Here is a 20,436-nt window from a genome sequence, read left to right as displayed (position 1 = left end):
AACGGGCCGGGCGCCCGCCAGCTGCGGGTGAGCTCACCGAGCGCCGGCGGGCGGGGGGCGGCCCGGCTCAGAGCCGCCGCCGCCAGAGGAAGGGGCCGCCCTCCACTCGCCCACGGCGGCCAGGCGGCGGGCACGCGAGCGCGAGGCGCGGGGAGAGGCCCGGCCGACAAGAGCGCGGGGGACTGCGGGCCATGGCGCCCCGGGCCCCCGCCGCGCGCCGCCCCCGCCCGCCCGAGCGCCCCCGAGCTGCGCCTCGGAGCCCGCGGAGCCGCGGCCAGCCAGGAGGTAGGGCCGGGCCGGGGGACGCTGGAGGGGACGCGGGGGGACCGAGGAGGGGACGCGCGGGGAAGGGGCGATCGAGGAGCGGACGCGCGGTGCAAGGGGTTTTGGCGGGGGCGGTGGAGAAAGACTACGGCCGGAGCTGCCTCGACCTGGAGCCGTGAAGTGGCTCTCTGCAGACCAAAGACGGGGTTTCCCGCGTGCGGACGTGGGGACAGAGGCGCTGCAGCCGGATCTGCGGGACTAGAGCAAAGTGTTGTCCGGACGTCCTTCCGGGAGTTCCCGAGGCCGTGGTCCCGCGCCCGGGGAACCAGCCGAAACCGGGCAGAGCCCCCGCCCTCCGCCGAGCTGAATCCCAGGGGCGCGCGCGTGTGTGTGTGTGTGTGTGTGTGTGTGTGTGTGTGTGTGTGTTTAGCAAGAACCGGGAAAAGCTGAGCAGCCAGACCTCTCGCCGCTCCCCACTGTGGTCAGACTTTTTGCAGTGTTGAGAAAGCAGAAAGGTGAAGATGATTGCATGATCTTATTTCTCCCGCTTTCCCCCTCAGGATGGGGTTGGCAGCAGATGGAATCCAGGGGGAGTCTCTTAACACAGGATAGAAGGATATTGAGAAGGATCATAGGGAACTGGATTCAAACCATAGCAGAGAGCCAGACCTCAGCGGAGGAATCCTGTCCTGGAGGGCATTGGGTGGGGAAACTGGACGTTGCCCTCCAGGGGCAGAGATTGGGGCAGGGGTAGGGCACTGTCTTTGTTTTTAACCAGCTGCTTCCCAATGGCTCAGTGGTAAGGAATCCGCCTGCCAATTCAGGAGACTCGGGTTTGATCCCTGGGTGGGGAAGATCCCCTGGAGAAGGAAATGGCAAACTATTGCAGTATTCTCGCCGGGGGCATCCCATGGACAGAGGAGCCTGGCGGGCCGCGGTCCATGCGGTCACAGAGTCAGACAGGCCCCAGCAGCTAAAACAGCAAGTTGGGGAAGGAGCCGGGGGACTTTTAGCTGGTGCTGAGATACACTTTAGCACTATGACTTCTCTAAGGTTCTAGATGTCCCAGTGCAATAATGGCCCCAGAGTTGTAATAGGCATTACAGTAATTCTGTTATTAAACTTACACCTGCGGTGGTTACTACCTAAGAGAAAAGAACAATATCCTTTCTGCTTGCCAGTCATCAAGTATCAAACACACCAGAGGAGTGAAGCAGAAGCGTCTTTGGGGTGGGCTGCCTACAATGAGCAGAATTCTACAAGAAGTCAAGGGCAGAGAGTAACTTTTCTTAGGAAAGGCAGTGAAAAGGCTGGCTTTCTTTCAGTCCTTTCATTCTGGAAGATTTGAACTCTGCTTCCCTGGTGGCTCAGATGGTAAAGAATCTACCTGCAATATGGGTGACCCAGATTTATTCCCTGGGTCAGGAAGATCCCCTAGAAAAGGGAATGGCTACCCATTCCAGTATTCTTGCCTGGGGAATCCCATGGACAGAGAAGCCTGGTGGGCTACAGTCCATGGGGTCACAAAGAGTCGGACACGACTGAGCAACTAACACTTGCCCTTCTTTTCCCTTTCCCTGTGTTGTATATTCATTCAGTTAGCCACTCTAAGCGCTCGGCTAAGGGCGTAAGGTATCTGCCTTCCTTCCAGGCGCTTACCATCCTAGCTGGGTAGTCAGACAAAAAACTAAATCCAGTTGGCATCTGGCCTTGCCCTGAGTGCTGTGTCCTGGGGGAATCCAGAGCAGGGACACCCACAGAGTAGGTAAGGCCAGGCTGAGCCCTGAAAACCTCTTCACCAACAAAGCAAAAGCAGAGAGGGTTGTTTCAGGCTGAGGGAACATCCTGTGCAGTGTCACCAAGGGGGAGGGCGAGGAAGAGGCAAATGTGGGGAGAATTCATGGTTGTAATTCCCAGAGGGAAGAAGGATCTCCCTGAAGCAGGAGCCAGATCACTCTGTATTCTAGAAAGTTCACTCTGCTTACTGGGTGGAGGCTCAGAGAGGAGGAGACGGAGGCCTTGCAGCACCCAGGCTGCAGTTACTGACCCGCAGGGTGACGGCAGTGGTGACGTGGATGGAAAGAGCCAAGAGATAAAGAGGTGGGACCTGGTGGCAGACGTGGGGACACGGTCAGATGACTTAGACGAGAACTAAATGCAGAGACGCTCAGGAGAAAACAGAGCAAAGCAAAAGGAATGGAGATTTTGAATGGCCTGTATTTAGCAGATTACAACACTTGGACAATGAATTTGGCTCGGAATTCTCTGGCAGCTTAGAGACAAACAAAAATACTCTGGATTGCACAGTTTGGGATTTTGGACAAGAGAAAGCATACAAATTCATTTTCAGGACAAATTTTTTCCTGGAATTGAACTCAACTGGGAATTTGTCATGTGGAAGTTTGTGTAAAGACTAAAGAGTAACAGAGGAAAAAAAAAAAAAACCTTCACTGTCAGTGTTACAAAAGATGGGAAGATAAATCTCCGCATAACCATTTTCCTATACCATCTTCCTGTTATGACTTGAGGACATACTGCATTGTGGGCAGTGGCGACGTAGGGCAGTGCGAGCCCAGGGAATCCTATGGAGGAGCCATGGGCTCTCCAATGGAGGAAGAGATGATACTTACTCTGATGAATGTAGCGAGTACAGCATCCCAGTGCCCAGCTATGAAGGGGGAAGCAGGAAAATCCCGGTATAGCCCATAGGCAGGTGGGCTAAGACTGGTCTGGAGAAGGAACCTGGTAAGGCAGAGTGTTGGGAAGATTGGCATCGGAAATCCTGACCAAAGAGAAACAGTGAAAGGAGCATTTGAGGATCCCGTTCAGCTGGGTAAGTCCAGTTCCCCTAGTTGTCCAGGCCTTTGTGCCCTCCGACCTAATGTTAAGGCTGCTCCTAGGGGTTGGGGAAAGGGTGGGGCTCAAGACACCAGAGATCCACTCTGCTGAGGTCAGGGAGGGCAGGAAAACTGTTCACTGCAACGTAAGGAATGTTGCAGAGGAACGGGGGTGTGAGCTGGGTAGTTCTGCACTCAGCCGCTCATCTGGCCAGGCCCTTCCTATTGGTTTCTGCAGAAGGGTGAATCTGCAGAATCTATGTCAATGCATTCTTAACGTGCCCGCCAAAGTTTAAAGCACTGCTTGCCCACTGTAGAAGTCTTGAGTAGGTAATTTAACGACAGGGTAATGATAATCTACCCCATCTGCCCTCCCATCACAATTCTTAGCATTTTAAACTCAGGGTACACATTAGAATACACGTTTAAATGCTGAGGGGAGACGTTTTTTAAACAACTGATGCCCAGGCCCCTCTCCAGACCAAGTCAATAAAAATTTCTAAGAACAAGCCCTGGGTATCAGTGTTTTTAAAAGGTCCCAGGTGATTTTAAGGTACTTCTGTGGTTGAGCGAGGTTGCTTTTAGCCATCACCTAAGAGGGCTCGTCACCAGAGGGGACTGAAATCACAGATTCCAAAAGCAAAGACCTTGTAGAATTTAAAATTTGGAAGCCTGTTGCTTACAATGAAATCAGCTGGCTAGTCAGCCTTCACCATCAAGATCTAAAGCCGCCTTGAACAGATACAGGTAAGAAGGCTAGTATGTATATGTGTATAAAGTACTTTTTAACAAAAAGTCTAAAAGCATAATCACAGGCCTTCTACAGTTAGGTCTGCTTGGTCTAATACTATTGGATGCAGTGCCTCACCTTAGCCAAAACTGAAGAACCTTGGTACCTTTCTCTCTCTGCCTGGGACCCATATAGGTCTGTCTGTCTTGATTTCTGAGCCTCTAAGCTGTGGATTCTTTATACTTCCCTCCTGATATTCAAGTATATGTGTTCTCCGACCTCTGTCTTCTAGATTGGAGAGAAGCTGGGAGAAGTAGCTTGCCATTTAACATGCATAAAGTCTCAGTCAAAAGGAAAGAATCTCTAAGAGCTGAATTTCAGTAACTATCATAGGATAATAGGAGTAGTAAATTGAGGCTCAATGGCTTTCCCCAAAACCCTCAAGTATAGCTTGCAAGCAGTTGCTTCCTTGGCTGCGGGCAAAGTTGACTCAGCTTCCCCCACACTCTCTGGAACCTGCCCCCTTTATTTTGCTTCCTGGAGGTCCATGGACGGTCTGACAGTTACTCAAGAGTGACAGAGACCCCTGATTGGGCCTGTGTCATGCCTAGTATCCTGGTCCTAGGCGTGGTCCCTTCTTCCTCCACTGGAACCAGACAGCTGCCACAGGCACCTGGGCTCTCTGAAACCCCTGCACTAGCCTCCCAGCTGAGGGACTCAGACACAGCTGCCCCTTTAGTGATGGGAGGCGAGTCAGTGCCGGAACTGGAGTGAGTGAGTGACTCCGTTCTTTGACTCAGTTCTCTACATTTGGCCCCAAAAGCAGGGAAGCCAGAGTCAGTGCATCCTTGACCCTTGTGTTAAAATCATTGTCCGATTTGGGCAAAAATTAATCCCAGCTCAGTTTGCCTAGAAGTTAAGCCCTTTGCCAACGGGAGCCCAGAATTGGCTTCCCTTTGACACATTCATCCTTGGCCTGTGGTCAGCTGAAAGAGGGATGAGTCTGAGACCCCATTTTCCAACTGGCTGTACTACTAACAGTCAAGTTATGGTTCCTTCCCAACGCTTCCCCCTCCCCGAGCCTTAGAGAAGGAAGGGGTGAGTCACCCTTGCAGCAAGCTTAGGGAAGAGGACCTGCATTGTATTGGGGAACCTGAGGATCCATGCTTTGCTTCAGCAGGAGAGGAGGGCAGGACTACGGTAAGAGCTTGCATACCTTATCAGGAGGGCTGTCAGACCAGTTCAAGCAGAGTAGCAAACACATTTCCTTTTTTATTTTCTTTAAAAGTGTACTTTAAAACTTTCAGATTGAGGATTTCCCTGGGGGTCCAGTGGTTGGGACTCTGTGCTTCCAATGCAGGGACACGGGTTGGATCCCTGGTCAGGGAACTGAGATCCCACCTGCCGCCGCATGGTGTGGCCAAAAAAAATTTTTTTTTCAGAAGTAAAACTTTAAGATTACTTTTATATACACATGTATGTATTTATATGTAAACTATAAAAACTATCCTTATTATAAAATATTTAAGTGCTGGTCTCTCAGTCGTGTCTGACTCTTTGGGACACCATGGACTAAAGCCTGCAAGGGTCTTCTGTCCGTGGGATTTCCCAGGCAAGAATATTGAAGTGGGTTGCCATTTCCTTCTCCAGGGGATCTTCCCCACCCAGGGATTGAATGCAGGTCTCCTGCATTGCAGGTGGATTGTTTACCAGCTGAGCCATCAGGGAAGCCCCCAAGCAATACATAAAAAGGACAGCTGCTGTCCATGGGGTTGCAAAGAGCTGGACATGACTTAGCAACTGAACAACAACAAAAAGAACACAGTGAAAATTTTCCCCATCCTTACTCCCTTCTCAGAGGTGATCACTATTTGGTATGTATATTAAATCCCCCTAGACTTCTTTTCTTTACATGTAATGTATTATGTTTGTTTGTTAGAAAAGCGGAATAACTAAACAGTATTATGTGAGAACAGTTCCATGTGGGACATAACATAGTCCTTTCCTTTCTAACAGCTACCTAGTCTTCTTGTGTATGAATTGACTTTATTTCTTTAACACATTGTCTATTGATGAGTAATTAGTTGCTTCTGATTTTAGCTGCTGTAAATACTCTCCAGCACTTGTTCCAACATTTCTGTATATAAATTCCCAGAGGTGGAATTGCTAAAAGATTTCAAAGCCAAACGTATATTGAATATATCCATGCCCAATGATGGATATTTTAATGAAATGAGATTCTTTTTTTTAAAATTTATTTATTTTTTAAGTGAAAGTTGTTCAGTCGTGTCTGACTCTTTGCAACCCCATGGACTATTCAGTCCATGGAATTCTCCAGGCCAGAATACAGGAGTGGATAGCCTTTCCTTTCTCCAGAGGATCTTCCCAACCCAGGGATCGAACCCAGGTCTCCTGCATTGCAGGCGGATTCTTTACCAGCTGAGCCACCAGGGAAGCCCAATTTATTTTTTAATTGAAGGATAATTGCTTTACAGAATTTTGTTTTCTATCAAACATCCACATGAATCAGCCATAGGTATACATGTATCCCCTCCCTCTTGAACCTCCCTCCCATCCCATCCCTCTAGGTTGATACAGAGCCCCTGTTTGAGTTTCCTGAGACATACAGCAAATTCCCGTTGGCTATCTATTTTACGTATGATAATGTAAGTTTCCATGTTACTCTCTCCATACATCTCACCCTCTCCTCCCCTCTCCCTATGTCCATAGGTCTGTTCTCTATGTCTGTTTCTCCATTGCTGCCCTGCAGATAAATTCTTTAGTACCATCTTTCTAGAGTCCATATATATATGTTAGTATATGATATTTATTTTTCTCTTTATGACTTACTTCACTCTGTATAATAGGCTGTAGGTTCATCTGCCTCATTAGAAATGTCTCACATGCATTCCTTTTTATGGCTGAGTAATATTCCATTGTGTATATGTATAAAATGAGATTTTGATACTCAGTTTTTGAAAAAATTGTAAAATAGTATTACCCCTCTCACCCTTATTCCTCACTGAATTTACTATGAATTTCTATTTAAGTTAGATATTGTGTGGTACATTCATAGAGGCAATCCATTATTTTGAGTTTTGTTAAAATTTTCAAGGCAACATATTGAAACTAGAGTTTCTAAGAGTTTTTCCATGGCTTCTAGCTCGTCATCCAACAAATTGTCCAATATTGTCTCTTGCTGTTGGTTTGTGTTCCGAAAATCTTGATCTCATATAACCACGAGTTCACATAATTGTGTAGGCTGAAACCTAGAATGGGCAGAGTGGGTTACACATAAGAGCCAGCCCAGGGAAATAATTCTCTATCATGTTGTCGTTGTTCAGTCACTAAGTCATATCTGATTCTTTGTGATCCCATGGACTGCAGCACACCAGGCTCCCTTGTCCTTCACTGTCTCCTGGAATTTGCTCAAATTCATGTCCACTGAGTCAGTGATGCCATCCAACCACCTCATCCTCTGCCACCTCCTTCTCCTCCTGTCCTCAGTGTTTCCCAGCATCAGGGTCTTTACCAGTGGGTTGGCTCTTCACATCAGGTGGCCAAAGTATTAGAGCTTCAGGATCAGTCCTTCCAATGAATATTCAGGGTTAGTTTCCTTTAGGATTGACTGGTTTGATCTCCTGTAGTCCAGGGGACTCTCAAGAGTCTTCTCCAGCACCACAGTTTGAAAGCATCAGTTCTTTGGTGCTCAGCCTTCTTTATGGCCCAACTTTCACATCCACACATGACTACTGGAAAAAAACATAGTTTTGACTATATGGACCTTTGTTGGCAAAGTGATGTCTCTGCTTTTTAATCCTGTTTGTCTGTGTCATAAGGGTTGGACTTGATTTAGCCCTAAGTTCTTTGCAAATCCACTTTGTACAACAGATAGGATAACTATATATACAAAGTGGGACACTTGGAAAGTAAAAAAGGAGCACTAAAGATAAATTGTTTGTTTGTTTTATTTAAACACACTTCATTTTTCCTTAAAGTACTTGTGAAAGTATTTACTTGAAAGGGAAAAGGACAGTATCAAATTTTAAATATAAAAATAATTCTTATAGTAGAATTGGTAATATATAAGGATATGATCTACCACGTTGGCTGGATTGGTATATATTGTTTTCTACTTGTTTCTTGCTATTTTGCCATTAACAAACAAAAAAATAAATTGTTAATTGCTATACAGCCAGCCAGTCTGTCCTGGGAGCATCCCTGCCAACTGCCAGCTGGCAAAGGGCTGGACATGCCAATCCATTCTTCCTGCAGGCCTAAGTGTACCGACCCAGGGACATGATTTTGTGTCATCCCTCTGCCCCCCAGCTTTTCTTAACTCCCCCCTAGAGTAGATACCTGAGTGCAGGGAAGGAGGACGGGTCCAGTGGCTCACCCAGTGCTGCGTGTCAACTCCTTCCCACTAACTGAGTCAGAGAGGATGGGTACCACTGTCCCTACTTCCCACAGCTCACTGTGGAAGAAAATACAGCTGCCTTTTCCCAGCAGATTGGAACCATTAAAGCAAAACATTCTATAATTTTATGTGCGCTTCTCACGTCCCTGGGAAATACAGACTCAACCTCCCAGATGACCGCGCAGAGGTATTTGTGGGAAATTGTGCCACAAATCAGGATTAAAACTGGCCTTGCATGGTCAGGAGAGAAGTTCTGGGGGAGAAACCACAGAGCACTGATTTGGTCACTGGGCGGGAGCTCTGGGGCAGCCTGAGACGTAGAACCTGCTTCCCTGCAGATGGAGTGGGACCATCTCTCAGGCACAGACTTGGTCAGGGCGGCAGCTGGGAAGACACGGACCGCCAAAGCAGCCTGCCCGGGGCGCTGGGCTTCTCCCAGCGCAGTGTCTCTAGCTCACTGCAGGTCCAGAGGGATTTCTCCACTCGCTGCTCTGAGCTGGAGGTGGGAGTCATTCAGATGTGAAATGAAGTGTGTGGTCAGCCAGCCCCACATACAAATCCCTGGCCGCCTGACATCCCTTTCCATCTGGTCCGTTTCATCGTCTGTGTCTGTGACAATCAATAAACACACACAGCTCCCAGGACATCAAACAGGGACCAGTGCTCTGTTTACCCACCAGCTGAACTGATGCATCTAACAGGATAGAAAAACATCAGAGAGGAGGGGCTCCTTGATGCTTCCCCACGTGATGAGACTTGGCGATTCCGGCACTGCAGGGACAGAGTCAAGAGAGGTTCCTGTTCCAGGCTCTCCTTTCACCTGCACTCAGGGAATCTAAGATCCTTGACCTGGGACAGAGGGAAGAGTTACAGGGAAAAGAGTCAGAGTGCTTCTAGACACAGACACAGCCTGGGGTCAGGCCGCCTGCTGACTAGAGAACAAGAGAGGAAGAAGGCTGCTTTCAGGATGAGGAGACACAGCACCTGCCTGAGCCCCCAGGGCAGGATCGCAAGCTCCTCCTCACGTCCCTGAGATCTGGCCTCCATCCCCGACTGTCTGCAGAGACTTCATCCAGTTACTGATTGTGAGGCCACTGTACAGCTAGCTAGTTCACTGTTCTTGGTTTCTGAGCTTCCTAACATGACTTCCTAACGTGACTTACCTGACCCAGGTCACGGTCGATATAACATTGCTCTGGTGACATGTCTGCACCACTTGTCAAAAGGCTGAGATGCTTCTCTGAATAGTCACTCCTGGTGTCCCACCATTTTGGGACCCCCACGACCAGATCCAGCCATGAAAGGGTCAACATAAAGCCCTGGTGATTGGCTGGGGCCCAAGCCCCTTTTGTGAAGCATTTTGAATAATGCCTCCTCCCCTGAGACACCACACCATCTGGGTTATGCTAATTGTCTCTGGAGATGATCCGATCTCCTTCACTGATTCCTTTTCTTCTCATTCAACAAGCATTCACGCCGCACCCACAGAACACCAAGATCTGGTCCAAATAGACATTGTGGAGGAATAAAAAGAAGCCCAAGGCAGGTGTTGCGCCATCAGACCTCTCTGTCCAGTTGGAAAACCCAGATGAAGAAACATGGTAAAGAGCTCAGTCAAGAGAGAGTCCCCCCCACACCTCCGTTCCTCACTCTCTTCTTTGGCCTCACATCCCCCGGGGAGAGCTTGTCCACGCTCACGGGTTCTTCAGCTGCATCCCCAGATCTTCTCCACCCCCCGCCCCCCAGGGTTGTTCTCTAACCAGACTCTTAGATCTCTACCTCTGGCTGCTTGATCTGTATGTTCCTCTTGAGTATATCCGTTCATATCTCCCATCATGTGCATGCTTGCTTACTCAGTTGTGTCTGACTCGGTGTGACCCTGTGGACTGCGGTCTTCTAGGCTGCCCTGTCCATGGGATTCTCCAGGCAAGAATACTGGAGTAGGTTGCCATTTCCTACTCCAGGGGATCTTCCCCACCCAGGGATTGAACCCACATCTCCTTCATTGGCAGGCAGATTCTTGACCACTGAGCCACCTGGGAAGCCCCTTCTATCATGTATCCTGTTTATATTCTGTGGAAAGCAAACCGTACCTCTGCTTTCTGATTCCAGAACGTCTCCAAGTCTATCTGCCAGTCCTTCCATCCTCCTCTCCGTATTTCCACATGTCCCAGAGCAGCTGTCCCACCATCAGTCTCATGTCCAGGGTGGGACGTACTGTCCCCTTTCTTCATGCTCTTGCCTCACCTGAAAGACTCTCCCGACTAGGCCAAAGGGCCACCAGATTCTACGTCTTCTCTGAAGCAGTCCGTGACTCCTCTGACTCTCATTGCCTGCCCACTTCTAAATTCCTCCAGTTATATTTCTTTCATAACACTTACCACGGTGGTTTGAATTTAGTCCCTAAACCCCTCTCACATTGTGGCTTTTGTTAAACATGTTGTCAGGCATCCCCTAGACATTTAAACTAATCTTTTGGTGTTGAAAGGTTGTAATCTTTCATTGCCATTGGTTGATTGGGTTTGCATCTTTTATCCCTAGCTCTAGGGCAGGGACCATTCCTACAGGTGTGTATTTCCCAGCAGCACCTCATGTGCTCAGCTCCTTGATTGATCTTGTGGATTAATTTCAAACCCATCCATGCTGGCTCAGATTAGTTAAATAAAAATTGCCCATATCTCAAAACTTAGCTAAATAAAACAGAGCACATTCCCCGGCATTACACAACTTCTGAGTACAAAACACCACACATAGATAGTAAACAAACAAAACTGGAGCCTCAGGTTACAGGGAGCCAGAAAACGAGGGACTGGAGCGGAGTCCAGGCGAGCAGGCCATGCTGATGGGGTGGATTCCTCCTAACTTTCACTTCTGGCTTCAAGGCTGAGCCCTGGCTTTAATGAATAGGGAAGGGGGTCAGCTCCTTTTCCAATTTCAAAACCAGTTTTTGCAGATTACACTGTGACAGTAAAGGTATGTTTGAGAGGTTTTACAGCTTTACCACATTTGCAAACAATTGAGGCTGGTCTGCAGGCAACTCAGATGGTACAGAAACTGCCTGCAATGCAGGAGACCCGGGTTCGATTCCTAGGTTGTGGAAGATCCCCTGGAGAAGGGAATGGCTCCCCACTCCAGTATTCTTGCCTGGAGAATTCCATGGACAGAGGAGCCTGGTGAACTACAGTCCATGGGGTCTCGGAGAGTCAGACACAACTGAGTGACTAACACTTTCTGCAGATAAGTTGAGGAGGTTGTATTAGTATTGTCATTATTAATATCATACCAAAGTCCTATATTTTTACTTGTATTATTTGGCAGGATTAAGTTCCATTCATAACAACAGAAGCTGTGTTGAGCTTCTCACAGGACACGCACTGTGCCCACTGTTTTCCAGGTGCCATCTTGGGTAAGCCTTTCAAAGCAGGAGCTGTTCCTGTCACTTTATAGCAGAGAGAACCGAGGCTGAGCAAAATAACTGGCCCGAATCCCATGACTCTCAAGCAGCAGAGCTGGAGTTTGAATCTGGGGCTGCGTGCTTCCAAACCCTTTGCTTTTAACCCCCACGATACACCATCTTTCAAGCTCCTTCCCAGAACTGGGAGTGGGATGGGAGCGGTCCCAGCCCCCGGCTCCCTGGGCTCGAGGAGCCATGGTGCCGGCCCCAGCAAAGGGGATGGGAGATGACGTCTCCCTCCAAGATTGCTGCCTTTTGTCCAAATGTGCTGGCCAGGAGCCAGGCTGGAAACTCTCTGCTCATGGAAAGAAAGAGAACAGAAGCCAGCAAAAAGAGGGTGGGAAAGGGTCTGAGGGGGGAGGAAGGGAAGAGGAGGCCCGGAAGGCGCGAGGGAGAGGAGGTGGGGAGTGAGGCGTTTGGGGCAGCACAGCTGCAGCCAGGGAGGGCTGCCGGAAGGAGATAGAGCATGGCCTTCTGTGCATCCCCTCCAAGTGGCTACTTCTGGTGGGGTGTGAGCGGCCAGGTACCCAGGGGCCACGACGCAGGGCAGATCCCACCAAGGGCCCTCCTCCCCACCTCAGTACCACTATTGATCAATGCATGAGTGATAGTCGCTCAGTCATGTCCAACTCTTTGCGACCCCATGGACTGCATCCTGCCAGCCTCCTCTGTCCATGGAATTCTCCAGGCAAGAATACTGGAGTGGGTTGCCACGCCCTCCAGGAGATCTTCCCCACCCAGGGATCAAACCCAGGTCTCCCACATTGCCGGTGATTTCTGTACTGTCTGAGCCACCAGGGAAGCCCCAGTATCAGTGAGGCCAGATTAAAATGAACATGAAGAAACCCTTCAGAGGGAAAAATAAATCCCAAAATGGCAGCCCAAGGGCTCCCTCTGGAAATGGACAGGATGGCCAGGCAGTGCCCTGGGGCCAGGTTGTGCTGGGAGAGGAGGAGGGGTTGAATAAAACCCAATCAAAACAATTCCCTGAGTAGCTAGTCTGTATCCAGGAAGGGAAGGCCTGTAACCTGCCCCCAAAGCTCTTGACTTGGTATTAGGCACCCAGACTTGAGTCTGACAACCTGGATTCATTTGGCATCCATGTGGCCTTGGGGAAAGTTCATCTCTCCAGGCCTTGCTTACCACATCTGTGAAGGCGAGGCAACTGTAGGGTAGGTGTGAGTAGTCGGTGAAACAATCTGTGTGGAATCTTGCCTAGAAAATAGTCAGTGTTCAATAAGTGTTGTAGTTCACTCATTGTTGCAGTTTAATCTGAGGTCAAACATAACTACCTGAAATCCTAAATCAAACATATAAATAACAATTGGAGCCAACCATGAAAGAGATACCACATGGTTATGCACATTTATTAGAGTTACCAAGTGTAGATAAGTTAAAAAAAATCCAGAGAAATTCAGAGGACAGGGGGAAGAACTTCAGTTTGGGGTTTGGCCAGGGCTAACCCCAGAAAGAAGAAAAGAACGGTATGTAATTAGTAGACCCTGATTCCCCTGGAATAACTTCTCTATAGAAATGTGTGTGAGCTAAAATCGCTTAGTCATGTCCGACTCTTTGTGACCCCCATAGACTGTAGTCCACCAGGCTCTTCAACCATGGGATTCTCCAGGCAAGAATATTAGAATGGGTTGCCATGCCCTCCTCCAGGGGATCTTCCTGACCCAGGGACTGAACCCATGTCTCTTAAGTCTCCTGCATTGGCAGGCTGGTTCTTTACCAGTAGCACCACCTGGGATTTGGGGCTTCCCTTATAGCTCAGTCGGTAAAGAATCTGCCTGCAGTGCAGGATTCGGTTCCTGGGTTAGGAATATCCCCTGGAGAAGGAAATGGCACCCCACTCCAGGTTCGATTCCTGGGTTGGGAAGATCCCCTAGAGAAGGAACCCACTGTAGTATATTTGCCTGGAGAATCCCATGGATAGGAGCCTGGCAGGCTACAGCCCATGGAGTCACAAGAGTCAGATACAACTTAGCGACTAAACCACCACCTGGGAAGCCCCCTTATAGAAACATGAGTCTATACATTTTTCTGGGGAAGAGAAAGGAGCATGGAGGAGGTGAATGAGTCCCACATGGGAAGATAGGAGCCTTGAGTCCTGTTCTTGCCTCTGCCATCCCCCAGACAGGAGACTGAGGCTAGATGAGCCACAAAATCCTGGCCCACATTGTGGTCATTTCCAGCCCTTCTTACCTGCTACCATCCTCTGTTCACATTAAGGAGCTTCTGCATCCAGGGGCTTTTCTAGCTGCATTATGTATCTTTATCCCCCCTTTCCTCTTTGAATTTCCACACTAGACTGAGGACTGTAAGAAGCACTGTCATTTGCAGGCTGGGTTCCCAATGACTGATGGGGGTCACCAGGGGAGAGCTGCTGAGGCCAGGAGGAGGATGTGGAAGGCTGGGTCAACCAGTGCAGGCGTCATTCCCAACAGGGTCCTGGGAGAGGGGCTCAGCATTTCCTGAAGGGAAATGACTCCCATAAATAGACAGAGGGATGGGAAAAGGACTTGTCCGTCCCTTTCCTACTGTCAACTCAGCTCTTCTTCTGGTGTGCAGACAATGCAACCTCTCTAAATGTTTTTCATTCAGATGTGTCCCTGCCAGTGTGTGGGAGTGATGTGAGCTCTGCTTTCTTGTATACTGTAGATCCAAAATAAGAACTGAAGAAGGCACGCATTCCTTTATTTGTTCATTTACCCACAGTGACCTCTCATTGGTCCACTCCAATGTAAGGCCAGAGTTTTTTCAGTGAGGTTTTATTAGGAAGAAGGAAACTGTAGGCCTTCTGATACCATGTCCTATTTAAAACTTCATCCTAGAGTCCAGCAGATCCTCTTGTATCAATGCTTATAATATGTTGTTCAGGTCCTTAGAAAGATTAGTTCTCATGACATGGCCTTAGTAAGGCTTTGATTCCATTATATTAATTATATTGTTATTGTTTTTGTTTAAAAGTTCTTTTACCCATCTGATTTTAAAAAGATGAACTAAGGCTTCAGATGTTCCCAATACCTTCAGTGATGCATGCCTCCAGGAAGAGGAAGGAACTTCTTGACTCTCCATAGTGTAACAGGAATGATAAGATCACAGGCAACTTCTGTGCCAGGCTGGAGACAAACCTAATGGGGGTTTGGTTTCCTTGGTAGCTGCAGTTGGCTCAGCTTCAGCCATATGGGTGCAGATTCATGTTGAAAACTCACATGCACACTAGCTTGCTTTTTTCGTTTTGGGAAAGTACTTGAACATAGTTTGAACATGACACTGTGTTAGGGGGGATTGTTTTGGTTTCTTGAGCAAACAAGGGTATAAAGATATCTTGTGGAACCTGTGGGCAGGAATGCAGCTTGGCCCCAAGAGCGGATTGGACTGAGGGAGCGCAGAGCCCTCTCTCTGCGGGTATCATGCTTCTCCTCAACAGCCCAGCTCCCTCTGCTCCTTGGTCTGCAGGGTGAAAATGGCTGCCTCACAGCGCCATGTTTCCGTCTTCTGGCCACACATATTGACGTAACTCCCTGGCAGCGGAATCTGATTGGCCCGACTTTCAGTTAGGCCTCCTCTAGAGCCAATCAGCTGTGGCTGGGGGTGGGATCATCATTCAAACATGGCTGCCCGGGTCCCTGTGGCCTCCGTGGAGGAGGGAAGGGGCGGTTTGCAGGAAAGGGGCTGCTTTGTGAGGTAGGCAAGCACCAATGAGTGCTTGTGAGATCTACTACCCAGTTATATTTCTGTAACCCTAATGTGTTCATTTGTCTTAACTATTGTACTCATAAGAATCCTGGTTCCTCAGATTCACATGCTACTTTGCTGGAGCTAGGGCTTGTGAAGGAGATAATGGTGTACTAGAGTGAGGGCTTGGGGGCTACACACCTCTCTTAAAATCCCGGGGATACTATTGCAGCTTCCTGATATGTACCTGGTGCCTGCTTGCCTGATGCTTAGTGTCTCTCTCCACCCCCTACCCACTCTTCTTCCCTTCCCCACTCCTCTTCCCTCCCTCCCTCCCTTCCTTCCTCCTGTCTCTCTTTTTAAAATAAGTCTTATCGAAGAATAATTCACATACCATAAAATTAATCCATTTATAGTGTATAATTTAATGATTTTTAGTATATTCACAGGTTGTGCAACCATCACCAATCAGTCTTAGAACATTTTTGTCACTTGGACAAAGAAACCCAATACCCCTTAGCCACCACTCCCCACCCTAGCTCCATCTGCCTCAGCCCTAAGCAACCACTAATTTGCTTTCTGTTTCTGTAGATACCTCTGTTCTGCTGCTGCTAAGTCACTTCAGTCGTGTGCGACTCTGTGCGACCCCATAGACGGCAGCCCATCAGGCTCCCCCATCCCTGGGATTCTCCAGGCAGGAACACGGGAGTGGGCTGCCATTGCCTTCTCTGACCTCTGTTCTAGATACCTTATATAAATGGACTTATACAATATGTGGCCTTTTGTGATTGGCTTGTATTCCTTTAGCTTAGTGTCTCCTTATCCATGTTGTTGCATATGTCAGTACTTCATTCCTTTGATGGATGGATATTATTTCATTGTATGGGTGTACCACATTTTGTTTATTCATCAGTTGGTGGCACTTGGACTGTATCCAAGTGCATAGACTTTATGGCTATCAAAAGTAATGTGCTCCGAATATTACTATACAAGGACATATGCGGATGTGTTTTTTCATTTATTTGTGTGTGTGTTTGTGTATGTGCGCATGCACGCACTCAGACAGAGTCCAACTTTTTGCGACCCCACTGGCTGTAGCCCGCTGTGCTCCTCCGTCCATGGAATTCTCCAGGCAGGAATACTGGAATGAGTTGCTATTTCCTTCTCCAGGGGATCTTCCCAATCCAGGGGATCAAACCTGCGTCTCCAGCATTGGCAAGATAGTTCTTTACCACTAGTGCCACCTCACTTCATGGGAAATAGATGGGGAAACAGTGGAAACAGTGTCAGACTTTATTTTGGGGGGCTCCAAAATCACTGCAGGTGGTGATTGCAGCCATGAAATTAAAAGACGCTTACTCTGGAAGAAAAGTTATGACCAACCTAGACAGCATATTCGAAAGCAGAGATATTACTTTGCTGACTAAGGTCCATCTAGTCAAGGCTATGGTTTTTCCAGTAGTCATGTATGGTTGTGAGAGTTGGACTGTGAAGAAACCTGAGTGCCAAAGAATTGATGCTTTTGAACTGTGGTGTTGGAGAAGACTCTTGAGAGTCCCTTGGACTGCAAGGAGATCGAACCAGTCCATTCTGAAGGAGATCAACCCTGGGATTTCTTTGGAAGGAATGATGCTAAAGCTGAAACTCCAGTACTTTGGCCACCTCATGAGAAGAGTTGACTCACTGGAAAAGACTCTGATGCTGGGAGGGATTGGGGGCAGGAGGAGAAGGGGATGACAGAGGATGAGATGGCTGGATGGCATCACGGACTCGATGGACATGAGTCTGAGTGAACCCCGGGAGTTGGTGATGAACAACTTGGAGGCGTGGCGTGCTGCGATTCGTGGGGTCGCAAAGAGTCGGACACGACTGAGCGACTGAACTGAGTGCCACCTGGGAAGCCCTCATTTCTCTTGGGAGATGTGTTATTTCTGTGATTATGTTGGTTAAGTACTTAATGCAGTGCCTGACAGATCACAGGATGAAACAGCATTCATTTCCTGACCCTGACCTTCCCAAAGGTTATGAATGAAAGCTATTTCCTGCTTGCCGCCCTTGAAAGAAGAGGGGTCAGGCCTTCAGGTTACTGTCCCCAAGGGTACTGGCACCACTGAGTAGCAGATCCTTGGATCAGACTTGTGAGAGATGTTGATGGGTGGTTCCGGTTGAAGGTACTAAGAGAGCAGATAACAAGGTTTGCAGGAGAAAAATAAAATTTGGAGTAGAAAGATACAAATCATAAGATTCTCTGTTCTGCTACTTAAACACTGTGATCCTAGGCCAGTCACTGAAGCTTAATCTTCTCTTCAAAATAAGCCTAACAAGAATTACACCTGAAAATTGGGAGGAGGGCAGGGGCTTATATATGTTATAATGTGCATATGATGTGAAAATCAGGTGCTGTATGAATATATGATAAACTCTAGGGGGGGGGAAAGTCAGAATTTTGAAACTGCATTCAAATCATAGCAGGTTCAGAGGGCATTTGGAGATTTTGAGGGGTTAAGGCAGGCAGTGGTCAGATCCTTCGGGGGCTGCTGTCAACCCCTCAGGGCTGCAGCCCCTCTGTGGAACTAGCTCTTGCCTGCAGCTGGATTTCTGGCTCTGAGAGAGACCCGGGTCATCCTCAGTTTACCAGGACCGCAGGCACATCAGATCTGCATTGTGATCTTCCTTGAACACTTTGGGTTGGTCAGTTATTCCCTCATTTATGAGAAAGTCCATCTTTGCTCTAGTGATTTAAGATACCCCGTTGATCATATATTAAGTACTATGAGTACTTGGAGGACTTCCCTGTAGCTCAAACGGTAAAGAATCTGCTTGCGTTGCAGGAGACCAGGGTACTATCCCTGGGTTGGGAAGATCCTCTGGAGGAGAGAATAGCAATCCACTCCAGTATTCTTGCCTGGAGAATTCCATGGACAGAGAAGCCTGGCGGGCTATGGTTCATGGGTTCGCAAAGAGTCGGACAGGACTGAGTGACTAACACATACACGAGTACTTAGGTCTATGTCTAGGCTGTCTGTTCTATCAGTCTGATTATCTATTCTTCTGGCAGTACCATCCTGTTTTAATTGTAGAGGCTTTATAGTATGTGTGAATATCTGATAGGGCCAGTCACCTCTGCTCCTCAGTTTTTTTATTTTCCTATGTCTTCTTAGCTCTTCTTGCATATTTGGTAATCTGGTTTTAAAGAGTTCAGTGTCCTCCTGAAAGGTCCTGTTGGAGGGTCAGGAGTGAGTTGTGGTTGAGCTGTCTTTTGGACCTGGATGTGTAAAACCAGTAAACTGGTTTTGTAAGATTCTGTTTTCTTTTAGAGTCATAGTATTGAAGGCTTCTAGTGGCTGAATAGCACTCATATTCCCTGAAGCTCCAAAAGAGCAATTCAGAACACTTCAATTGAAGGAGAATATTAAAACTTGGTGAATTTAGATAAAAGAGTATGTGAGTTTTCTGTACTGTTCTTGCAGCTGTTCTGTAAACTTGAAATGCTTTTGAAAAAAAAAAATTAATGTCGTCCTGCTTCTGGTAACATTTGGTAAGCATTTTCAGAAACCTGTACAAGTTGTGTTCAGATTCTGCCTTAGTTCCTATCTCGATTGACTCCTGCGAGGAAATCTAGCAAATGAGTTAGGTGTCATTCCTTAAAGAATCAGTGCTGCTTTTCATTTAGTGGCTTGTCCTTCCTTAAACATTTAGCCATTTGAAGATTATGCAAACATCTGTGCTTTTCATCCATACACCCCAAAGGAAATTCAGCCCACCCTCTAAGCCCAGATACGCAAAGGAACCTGCTGTCACCTGTTTTGTTTATCATATCATGTTTTGTATTAGAGACATTTGTTTTCATCTTTTTTCTATCAGCTTTTTTTGAGATTTAATTGACATTTAACATTGTGTACTAGGGGCTTCCCTAGCAGCTCAGATGGTAAAGTATCCACCTTCAATGCAGGAGACCTGGGTTCGATCCCTGGGTCAGGAAAATCCCCTGGAAAAGGAAATGGCAACCCTCTCCAGTATGCTTGCCTGGAGAATTCCATGGATAGAAGAGCCTGGTGGGCTGCAGTCCATGAGGTTGCAAAGAGTTGGGCACAACTGAGCAACTAACACACACATTGTTTAAAGTATATACTCGATGATTCGATATATGTGTATGTTGTGAATGATTGCCATATTCGATTAGTTAACACATCCATGACCTCACACGGGTAACTTTTTTTGTTTGTGTTGTGAAAACATTGAAGATCTACTCCTCTCTTAGTATCTTCCAAGTATGTAAAACAGTATTGTCATGTGAATGATATGACATTCACAGGATGAGGATGAAAGCTCTCAGAGGGCAAGAAAAATGATTTATTTCACATTTCCCCTAGTTTCACTTAGTTCCCTGTGGAAAGTAAACACTAATAATTGGAAGAATGAATTACATGAGTAATTTCCCTAGTAGCCATAGGTTCCCATATAATCTCTTTGAACCCACTGAAAGAATGGGAATAACTAGGAATAACTAGGAAGTGGTTATTGGAGACCAGGATCCAAGTCTTGGTGGTCACTAAGGGAAAGGAGGTAATGAGAATAAAGTACCACTTATCCTTCTGTTCAGGAGATACTGTGGCAAAGCCAAACAAGTAATGAAGTGATGGGCTCAGCTGAGACCCATGCCCTGCAGTTGTGGTTATGGCTGAAAAGCAACTGTGTGGCCTGTTGGGAGCACCAGGGCAGACCAGACACCCGCAGATAACAGCAAAGTTTACATTTTTCCTCTGTTATTTACAGTAGTGATAATGTTGTTTAGTCACTAATTCGAGTCTGATTTTTGCGACCCCATTGACTGTAGCCCACCAGGCTCCTCTGTCCATGGGATTTCCCAGGCAAGAATACTGGCGTGGGTTGCCATTGACTTCTCCAGGGCATCTTCCTAACCCAGGGATTGAACCCACATCTCCTGCATTGGCAGGCAGTTTCTTTACCACTGAGCTACCAGGGAAGCCAATAGTGACAATAATGCATGTGTGAGCTCAGTTACTCTGTCTTGTCTAGCTCTTTGCGA

The 20,436-nt window shown here is 47.6% G+C and overlaps 1 protein-coding gene across 10 annotated transcripts in view; it reads left to right on the top strand.

Moving 5' to 3' along the window:
• The first annotated feature begins 104 nt into the window (after positions 1-104).
• Positions 105-20,436, top strand: part of DENND2A (DENN domain containing 2A) — a 98,572-nt gene continuing 78,240 nt past the window's right edge. For 3 of the 10 annotated variants that reach the window (XM_015095408.3, XM_027968876.2, XM_027968874.2), the window contains exon 1: positions 105-285. The gene's annotated coding sequence lies outside the window, so the exon portion shown is untranslated. Of the gene's footprint in view, positions 3,098-5,528; positions 5,706-9,863; positions 11,655-20,436 lie in introns of those variants that run through there. The other 7 variants (XM_060415154.1, XM_060415152.1, XM_060415156.1 and 4 more) reach the window with 4 other exon arrangements.

The sequence above is a fragment of the Ovis aries genome, chromosome 4 (assembly GCF_016772045.2).
Source record: "Ovis aries strain OAR_USU_Benz2616 breed Rambouillet chromosome 4, ARS-UI_Ramb_v3.0, whole genome shotgun sequence".
NCBI classification, from domain to species: domain Eukaryota; kingdom Metazoa; phylum Chordata; class Mammalia; order Artiodactyla; family Bovidae; genus Ovis; species Ovis aries.
The sequence above is the reverse complement of the archived record's forward strand: the minus strand, read 5'-3'. Positions and strand labels throughout refer to the sequence as shown.